General features: G+C 34.2%; 1 long non-coding RNA gene across 1 annotated transcript; it reads right to left on the minus strand.

The window, feature by feature from the left end:
* Positions 1-200: 200 nt before the first annotated feature.
* On the minus strand, positions 201-8,015 carry LOC308658338. Its single transcript, XR_014024150.1, has 3 exons — positions 7,964-8,015; positions 358-429; positions 201-264 (listed from the first exon to the last, which is right to left on the minus strand). It is a non-coding gene; the product is annotated as an uncharacterized lncRNA (long non-coding RNA).
* Between the last annotated feature and the right edge of the window lie 2,854 nt (positions 8,016-10,869).

The following is a 10,869-nucleotide window of genomic DNA, read 5'->3' on the forward strand; positions in this document are numbered from 1 at the left end:
GTTATGGAAAAACAATCTTACCTCAAATGTCTAGTTTATTTCTGGCAGTAGTATTTCTTTTCTTTTGAGCTTTTAAAAAACAATTATTAAAATGATTCTTCCAGAGTTTTGTGTGATAAAAGGGATTTAATAATTCTAAAACATTAACTCTAATGTTTTTTTCCTAATAAAAAAAGCATTTTTAAAAAATTCTTGCTTACCTGGCCTCTGAACTAAATTGAAAGGAGTCAGTGTCTTTCAGTTAAAAACACTTATAAACAAAATCTGTAGATAAATAAAACATTAATTACTAAAAGATCCTTTCTGGTGTAAGAAGATCATGGCTAAATGAATAATAAATTACAAGTTTAGGATTACCTGTTTCATCTTTTCTTCCCCTCTTGACTCTTCTTATAATTTATCAAAATGGGAATTAGGCAGCAAGGAAAACTGAAATTTAAAAGGCCAGTAATTATTTTGTTTTACTCAAATAAATTCCCATCATTAACTCTTAACATGTATACTTAACATGTATGCTTTAATTCATGTATTCATTATCATTCAGTTGATTTTGGGGGGACTTTATTCTACAAAAAAAGCCTTTTTAATATCTTTCCCTTTCTAGTTACAATAGCTCAAGTTGGTTTATAGTCCTTTTAATCAGTCTCAAAAAATAAAATCACCTATGCTGATTTTCTAGTAGAGTCAAGGATTTTGATTTTCCTTTCATGAAGACTGAAGGACAAAGCCTGAGGGAATTGCTGAGAGTAGGGCGGTAACAGGATAAAGGCAAATCAAGAATCCAAAGACCATATTTCAATCTGAAATGCACCAACAGTTGATGATGAGCCTTGACTATGTTAAGACAGTGCTGTCTCATAGAAATAGAATTTTACCCAACTAAAAAAAAAAGTTAACTGTTTCAGCAGTCACATTAAAAATAGCAAAAAGATGCATCAAAATATTTACCTATATCCAAAAATTTTCACATGTAATCAATATAAAATTACTAATGAGAGAGTGTACATTATTTTTCTTCATACTAAGTCTTTGATATTTGATATAATTTACAGGTCAGAACTAAATTTTTATCAGAAATATATGTTCAACATCATAAAAGTTAAGATTACAAAAGTAGACTTACCTATGTAAGTTGCTCCAAACATTTTCCAATAACTGAATTGGTAGTTTTTGGTTTTTGGTTTTTGGTTTTGATATCAGAGATTGAACCCAGGAATACTTTTGGACTGAGCTAAATCTCCTTTTCTGTTTTCTATTTTGAGACTGGGTCTCACTAAGGTGCTTTGGGCCTTGCTAAATTGCTGAGGTTGTCTCTAACTTGCGAGCCAACTGCCTTAGCCTCCTGAGCTGCTAGGATTATAGGCATGTATCATCCTGGCTGAATTGTTAGTTTTTTTTTTTAATTAACACATAAAAATTACATGTATTTGTGAAGTACCATTTAATGATTTGATATGAGTATACAATTGTGTAGTGTTCAGATCAGGTAAGCATATCTAAGACCTCAAATATTTATCATTTCCTTGTTGCAAAAACACTTGAAATCTATTCTTTTAGCTTTTTGAAATGAAAACTATACTACTATTATCTATCATCACCCTATTGTGTTTTTTCTCCTGTCACTCAGTACATGTTGGCCAACCTTTCCCCATCTTTCCCTTCCCCCTAAGAGCCCCAGTCTCTAAAAGCACTTCTCAAAGATTTTAAAATTTAAATCTGCAGCCCAAGGGGTTAGTTTAATGGTAGAGTACTTGCCTAGCTTATACAAGGCCCTGGGTTTGATCCCCAGTATTGAAAAGAATATAGATTTGAATTAACTAAAGCTAAAATTCCTGTTTTAAGTAATAATTAGTGCATTTCAAGTGAAGAGCCACATGTGGATGCTGTTCCCATACTGGATAGTATAGTTCTAAACTGAGTTTACACTGGCTTAAGAGAGTCTTTGAAAGGTAAGCATTTTGAAATGCCAGCCAGATAGATAGGCAGGGTGTGTAAAATTGACAAGCTAAATATTCAGCTTCCGAGTAATCCATCAGTCACTGTTAAAATCCACTGTTAAAATACTCAGCCCTTTCCAGTTGAATTAATACTCAGGTCCAGTGTGGAGTTATGACTTGAAATTTTCAAATCTTTAAAAAACAATGTTGGTGCAAGAGTGTAGAGAAGTCTTTGACAGCTCCTTGATGTCATCTAGTCCAATTCATTTTATAGTAATGAAATATATACAGAAAGAACAATTCAGTTATCAAAAATCTCATTCAGTTAAGGAAAAGGCTGGTCTCTAATCAAGAACCAGTATAACAGTTATTTTTCCCCATCAAATCAAATAAAATTCTAATATAATATAATATCAAATGGATAACAAATACACTTTGCAAATACAATTTTAATCCTTTTCTTTAAACAAAAGCTAGATTTTAAGCTATAGAATTACTGTATTACATTAGCACTTGATGTTATACAGTAATGTAATACCAAAGTGTTATTTTGTTATGTAATATCAACCCTACTGGGTAAGAGATTAAAAATAAAATTGAAGTTTAAATGGAAAAAAATGAACATAAATTACTTTAGAAGCAATGAGATGAAGGCAGTTGGAGTTAAAGCTTTAGTTTTGAACATTAAAAAATCACATATAACAACAGTTGTATTAGCAAATTCACATGAAAAATTTTTATCTGATCCCAGGCACAGTGACTCATGTCTATAATTCCAGTGGCTTAGGAGGCTGAGGCAAGAGGATTGCAAGTTTGAGGCCAGCCTCAGCAACTTAGTGAGGCCCTAAGCAACTTACTGAAACCCTGTCTTAAAAAATAAATAAATACAATGTGCTGGGAATGTAGCTCAATACTTCTGGGTTCAATGCCCAGTACCAAAAACAAAACAAAAACAACCAAGTAAACAAAATAAAACAAAAAACAGGATTTTTTTCTTTTTCTGAGAAATGTATGATTCACTGTCATTTCCTGGATCAAACTAAGTGAAAAGGGTAAATCTAAGTTTGTTTGTTTTACTTTGCAAGTGGACTTTAGTCCTAGAGAGGTTAATGAATATATGAGGTACTTGTAATTATTTACCAACCTTTACATATTGTATGGAGAAAAATCAAATATTGCAGTAATCTTTTTTTTGTCTTTAGAAAAGCATCACAGACAAGACTTCAATCTTTGCCATACTGAACAAGTTGACACACTTCACTAATTGCTCATCATAGAATATATCATCTCCATTATTTCCACAAATGAATAAAGGTTATATAAGTTCAGGATTCCATTGCAAATTAATTATGCAACTATCAGATATAGTGAGTACTTATGGTTGCATAGACTCAGCTATTAGAGTTAGATTCATAGCTACTAGTTTCAAGGAGTTCACACATTATTCGACTCTTACCTGAAAGTTTTTTTATAAGAACCAGCAAAGCCTTTTCATCCAGAGCTCACAACAGTAAGGGTCAGTCACTGTTACTTGCATTTTGGCAGAGACTCAAAGGCAGATGGAAGAGTGGGAGAAATTTATGGAAAAAAAAGAGAGCTTTTCAGGTATGTTCTTGAGTGAAGGCTGTTGGCATGAGGAAGCTGTAGGTGTGCTAACTTGACATGAGGCATCCTTTGTGACTGATTAGGGATGCATATTCAGATTTCTCTGTTTGGTCTTAAATTGGAAGTGGATCAAACATTAAGGAAGCTGTCACTTATTGATAAAGTCCTGGCTATTTTGGGGCAGTTATTACAGTCTTGATTGTTAGCTAGATTGTTACTAGAGATAGTGATTGTAGATTTTCCACAAGTCTCACTTATACATAGCTGACTGACTTCTTGGGCTGGTTACTGTAGAGAATGGGTTGTTTTACTCCCTGTTATTTCAGATTGTGGGTCAGAATTCAATTTTTTTCTCTTTTTTTGGCACTGAGGATTAAACTCAGGGGCATTTAACCACTGAGCCACATCCCCAACTCTATTTTGTATATTATTTAGAGGTAGGATCTCACTGAGTTGCTTAGTGTCTCATCATTGCTGAGACTGGCATTGAACTCGTGATCCTCTTGCTTTAGCCTCCTGAGCTGCTGGGATTATAGGTGTGTGCCACGGTGCCCAGCCAGAATTCAATTTTATGTGTAGTTTCACTATTATCCAGTATCCGTGAGTAATATTAATATTTTTAACAATCAATCAACTGGGAAATTAGTTTCTTAAATTAATGACTTTTTTTTCTTCGTAAAGTAATTAAAGTTGAATTTCATTGCCTTTGTTTTATAAACTATAGTCTGTGATTATTTGAATTATTCAACCCTTGCTGTTTTCTTAGAAGAAAAAAAAGAACAAAATACCTGTTTAAATATAATTTTCTGAAATCATCAACCATAATCAGATGGCGTTTGAGATTCATATTGTCATTTAAGTCCAGGAAAGGAACTTGAAAGTAGGATAAATTGCTTGATTAGATATGCAATCAAAATGCATGGTTAAAAAACCTGACTGAAAATTATATTTCTAAAATTTAGTTTCTTATTTGTTTTTGTCATAAATTAGGAAATACTATGATAAATTTGATTGGCTTTATTTCAGTCTCAATGATTTCAGTGGAATTATTCTGAAGGGTTTGAAAATTTGCATGAAATGTTTGAAACTTAAGTGTAATTTTGTCTTCCATTTTTGTTATCTGAACAAAGTTACACTAAAAGGGATTATTATTCCAAAATTAAGTCAGTTCAATATAAATTCTGTATCTTTTTGGAATAATTCAGTTGAGGATTTTAGACTTCTAAGATTAGATATTTATTTTTTATTTATTTTAATTGAAAATTTGAAGCTAATGGATACTATTTCATAGTATGATTGTATAAAATGGAATATGGATAGAACAGTGATTATCCAAGCCTCTTGGAATGCTTGGAATGAATTGATTTTGGTCCTTCATTCTTTTTTGCTTATGAAGAAAGACCAAGCCAACAGTTTTCTATTGTTAAACATTGTTTTAATTTGTGCAATAGTTACTATTCTGGTTTCATTGACCATCATAATAAAGAACCAGGAACAAATGGCTTTGATCAACAGAAATTTCTTATTTCATAGTTCTGGAAGCTGGAAGTCTCACAGTGTCCTCAGGCTTCCTCTGAAGGCTTCAAAGGAAGAATATTTCTTTGCCTCTCCCAGCCTTTGGTGGTTGCCAATAATCCTTGGCATTCCTTGGTTTATAGCACCTTAATTCCAGTCTTTGTCTCTGATTTTACATGACATTCTTTCCTGCATCTCTGTGTGTCTCTGTGTCCAGATTTCCCTCTTCTTCTAAGAACAAAGGTCATCAGACTAGAGGTCACCCTTCTCTAATATGAGTCCATGTTATATTGATTACATCTGTAAAAGCCCTGTTGCCAAACAACAACATGTTCACATATTCACAGGTACATGAGTCAGTATGTAGACAAACCTCTTCAAATGATACAATCCACAGTATTTCCTACATTTGCATCTGCTAAAATTAGGTATCCTAGACAGATAATTTTCCTTTTAGCTAAATGCTTTCATCTGGATCAATTTTTTGGCAGAATTAAAGAACCTTAGGGCTGGAAGAGCCTCAAAAGATATATAGATGCTGTTGTGACCCCCAAAGTCTCATGTGGTAAGGGCTCGATTGTCAGATCTGTAATTATTAGGAGGTAGTGGAAGCTCTAGAAGGTGGGCCTAGTAGAAGAAAGTCCCATAATTGTGGGGGGGGGGAGGTGCCTTCGAAGGGTATATTGGAATTTCCATAAACTTCCTCTCTCTTTGCTTCCTGGTTGCCATAAGGTAATCAATTTTCCTTCATGACACACTCTGCCCTAATGTTATGCCTCGAAACACTCCCAAAAGTAATATGGCCAAGAGACAATTGACTAAAACCATGAAACAAAATAAACATTTCTTCATTTAATTTGATTTTTTTCTGGTTTTTGATCATAACAATGAAAAACTAACTAATACAGATACTATATTATTCATTATTATGCTTAACAAATGCCAGCCACTGTTCTAATTATAGTACCTATGTTATTATTATTTTTTTTTTGATATTCACAAAGAACCTGTTAACGCCATTATTACTTCCATGTTACAGACAACGAAACTTGTGGTTCTAAACTAAAGAAAATAAGCTTAACTGTAATTCCAGTGGCTGGGGAGGCTGAGGCAGGAGGATCTGCAATTCAAAGCTAGCCTTAGCAACGATAAGGCGCTAAGCAACTCAGTGAGACTCTGTCTCTAAGTAAAATACAAAATAGGGCTGGGGATGTGGCTCAGTGGTTGAGTGCCCCTGAGTTCAGTCTCTGGTACAGAAAGAAATGAAGGAAGGGAGGGAGGGAAGGATGGAGGGAGAGAGAGAGAAAGAAAGAAAAAGGAAGAAAGGAAGGAGGGAGGAAGGGAAACAAAAGAAAAGAAGTCAGCTTGATACTTTACAATTATTATTATTTTTTAAAAATAATGTTAGTTATCATTGAGAATCAACCTTGCTACATGTGGCATCAATTGTAATGACTAAAATGAAGTCTTAAAGTGAGTTTTGCCTCCTAGTTAACAGCAAGTGGGTATGAAAATAGTCATAAGTATTGTCCTGTATACTTGATTATATCTCACTTCTCATCCTTTTAATCATTCTGACAGCATATGTCACAAGAAGCTCATTCAATACAAAAGCAACAATATTATAAGGAGGGAAACAGAAATCAAATAGCCTGGTACTTGGGGTCAAGTGAGAAACTCCTCCTGTAAGTGTGTTAACCTTCAGAAATTTTGTGAATCTGGGACATAATTCTTTTGAGTTTAGACTATTAGTTGTGCTATAATAGTTTATCTGTTCATGCAAGGGCAGGAGTGCCTATAGTGATATTTATATACAGTCTACATTTCTTGAATGCTATTCATTCCACCAAAGAAACTCACTATTAATTGTTAATTATTTCTTTGGTGTTGGCAAAAATAAAACAAAAGCAATGCATACAGTCAAGTACATTTGAAGAACATGTAAGAAACTTGCTCAATGTATTAAAAAAAAAAAAGAAGCCAGACTTTGAAACACCACACTGTGGTGTTATTGCAAAAACCAAAATATAGTGGCCATGGTGAAATAACTTTTGGAATAAATTTATTTTTAATACCCCCAAACTAGGCATAAATATATCCATGAACCATAGAATGGACTACAGCTCAGCAATAAAAAGGAAAAAAACTATGGATGTATCCAAAATATGGATCAATATCAAGATCATTCTGTTGGTTGAAAAAGCCAGGCCACAAAAAGGAAACACTCTGTTATTCCATTCATATAAAATTCTAGAAATTGAAATAACAGATTGAGAACTTCCTGTAGAGACAAAAGGGACTATGTCAAGGGAGGAAGGGAATACAAAAGGACATAAGGGCACTTTGAGGGTGATGAACATATTTACTATTATAATTGTGATGCTGATTTTAAATGTATACATATGGACAGACATCCAAGACAGATAAGTGGTATCCGTTAATATGTGTACTTTACTATACAGAAATTGAATTTCAATAAATTGTAAAAAAACATAGCCATTAAACAGTCTCTAAATTTACCATAAGAGCAGCCCAGTGAGAGCAGAGAAAGCAGATGGACCCTGCAGCTTCATTTCAGAGAGAACTTGGGATTTCTCTGGATTCCTTCCTTCTGCCTAAGCCATTTGGGCTTTATAGAACAGTCTTCTGCTGCTTGTCTCAGAGAGAACCCTAGCTATGGCAGATGTGTTGTCCACCAGAAAGCTCTAGTAATGATAAATAAAATTAGCTACACCAAACCTGGGCATAAAACAAGTTTAAAATGTAATTATTTCAGTGATTATAGTGGCATAGTGTAGCTTATCGCCCTCTATCCTAGCTGGAGACCTAATGCTGGGTTCAGGAAATCTGACTATTCCAATGAGTCCAGAAAATGGCAGAGAAAGCACACAAACACACAGAAGTACCTTTTCAAAATCTGTGACAGCTCTCCCACCTTAAGGGTCAGAGGAAAGAGAAAGAGCCACTGTAATTCTTTATTCCTATATAGAGGGCACATAAGGGGAGGTTCCATGGAACATTCTACCCTCAAAAGGGCAAAGGGGTAGGATTAAAAAGGAACAGGTGAGTGTAACTCAACCCCAGTGGATAATGCCCACTCCTGGAGCTATGCCTCATTATCTGAGGGGAGGTAAAGCCCAAGTTATTGTGGGGCACAATAATTGTTCAATATCTCTTGCTCAGGACTAAAAGGCATGTATTTCCAGAGCAGCTCTTATCATTTAAGATGATAAGAGTAGCTTAGCATTTTTCTGATTGAAAACATTTGACCAAAATCAGTAGTTCTTTTAGGGACCTTGGTTATTTTTTGAGACTTATTATTTCCTAGCAGTTTCTAACCAATATTTGCTACTTGTGATGAGTCTTTGTGATCTGAATCTTTCTCTGAGAGCAAGAAGGTTTGTGTCTAGGCAGGTTGGCATTCTGATAGACCAGATGTGTGTGTGCATGTGCTATATTTAATATATGTCAGTAAATATATTTATGTAATAGGCCAGGTACACATTTATGTCGGGTGCTGGAATGGCAACGGTTTGTAGTTTTGTCTTGATGTAGGACACACATAATATCTCCAAGGTCCAAGTGTCACTTTTTCCATGGAGCCTATGTTAGTTCCTTTTTTTCCTCTCCACCCAAGATAATTTAATTGCTTTAAATAGTGATAGGTGTTTTTCTGTGTATTTTCTCAGACTCCCCTGTTCTATAAAGCCTTGTTTAATAATATAAGGATAAATTTAAACATGTATTGGGAGAATTTATAAATTTTCAATGGCTGCCATAATAAAATACTACAGGTGATGTGGCTTAAATAATAGTAATGTATTTTCTCACAATTTTCAAGACAAGTCCAAGATGAAGGGATTAATTTTTTTCTCCCTCATTGGCTTGCCTCTGGCCACCTTCTCCCTGTGTCCTCCCCCAGTCTGTGTGTTTGTGTGTTAATCTCCTCTATTTTTCTTAAATTGATTCTTTTTAGTTATACATGATGGTGGAATTCATTTTGATATAATTATACAAAAAAATTATATAATTTTTATGTAAAAATATAAAATTTTATATAATGGAATACATCTTATTCTATTTTGGATCCCAGTTTTGTGGTTGTACACAATGGTGAGATTCACTGTGGTACATTGGAAAGTTACGTTAGATTCATTCCACTGTCTTTCCTGTTCCTATCCCCCTTGCTTTCATTCCCCTTTATCTAATCCATTGAGCTTCTTTTCTTAGAAGAACACTAATCATTTCGTATTGTTCCATTCTAAGGACTCCATTCGAATTACATTCCTCTTAAAAGTCCTTCTTCCAAATGCAGTCAAATTCTGAGGTACTGAGATTTAAGATGTACTCTCAGAAATATGCAATTCAGCCCAAAGCAGAGCTGATAATTAACGTTTTGTCTCCTTTCTTATTCTTTTTTGTCAAATGAGAGTTCTGACAAAATGATCCTCAAACATCAGCATGCATGCCATAAAGTAAATATTTTTAATCTTATAATGCCAAGCATGTTTACTTTGGAACCAGATAACTTATTATCAATAATCATATGCCAAGTCAAAAGGCTCGAATCCATATATCTTATAATCATATCCCTTTATACATATCAAAGTTATTTAACTAGACTGGATTATAAATGCTTACCTTCATATTTTCCCAGAATAACAAGTTATCAGCTTGATCAAATAAAATATCCCCCATGGGGAATTTCCTCTTCTACTTTGTCTCTGCACTCAAATATTTAATATGTGCAGATTCCCCTCCATCCTGTGCTTTTTGCCTTTGCTTCATGTGTAATCAGGACTTTATTTCATCTGATATTTCATTTAGCTTTATGACCCTTTTCTTTGCAATATGAAATATGAAACTCCTTTGAACTTCCCTTTTAGCATTTTCTTTGCTGACAATCTTCCTGCTGCCCTGTAATTTCCACTGTTCTCCTCAAGGGAAAAAATGTCCTTGGCTCCTGCTTGTATGTGAGAAAAATCAGTGGAAAATCCCTCATTAGCCACTGCCATTTTTACCTAGTGAGGAAATTTAGTAACTACTGGAGCACAATGACAAAAACATGAGATGGTGTTTCTCCTTGAAAAGGTGCAATAAGATAAACTCTGATTCATTTCAAGTTCCACTCATGGCAGCCTATTATTTGCCTGACTGACATATGTCAAGTTGAACTGAAGCCAGAATTCTCAGAAGCAATCACAGAACAATCTCAGTATGTATTAAAGACTAAGCATCTTTTCTAAAATACTTTGATGCTTTTGAAAGAAAACACAAATAATAGGTAAACTATTAGAGAAGATAACTCCCATAAATTAGTTTTTTCTGGGATCAAGACTGCAAAACTCAGGTGTTATTTGTGTTTTTCTCTGCCACCCACTGCCTAGTCAAGTTTAATGGTTCAATTTCTTCAAATGAGGTACTGACACTCTGTAAGGCATATGTTATACTTAACCAATGATTGTAATGACCTCAAACATATAAAATTCATTATAAACTTATGTACATACACATATTAGTACAAATAAAAATTACATCATGAATTAGGAACTAACTAAATAGAATCTCGAAGAGAATTGCAGTTATTGTAGCCAGAAACCACTAGCACACCTTTCAACCCAAGGAAAAAACAAAACAAAACTGGTAACATAAGTCAGGAGGTAGGGGCTAAATCATTTATTTTTATTTTTCACATTCCTCATATCTAATGTTAGTTTACCCTATCTATGTTTTTGTAGCACCTCGAAATTTCAAAAAATTGTGCAGAGCAGATTGTCAGCCTCAGCAATACAGAGACCCTCAGCAACTTAGT

The sequence above is a fragment of the Spermophilus citellus genome, assembly GCF_964194105.1.
Source record: "Spermophilus citellus genome assembly, chromosome: 10".
Taxonomy (NCBI): domain Eukaryota; kingdom Metazoa; phylum Chordata; class Mammalia; order Rodentia; family Sciuridae; genus Spermophilus; species Spermophilus citellus.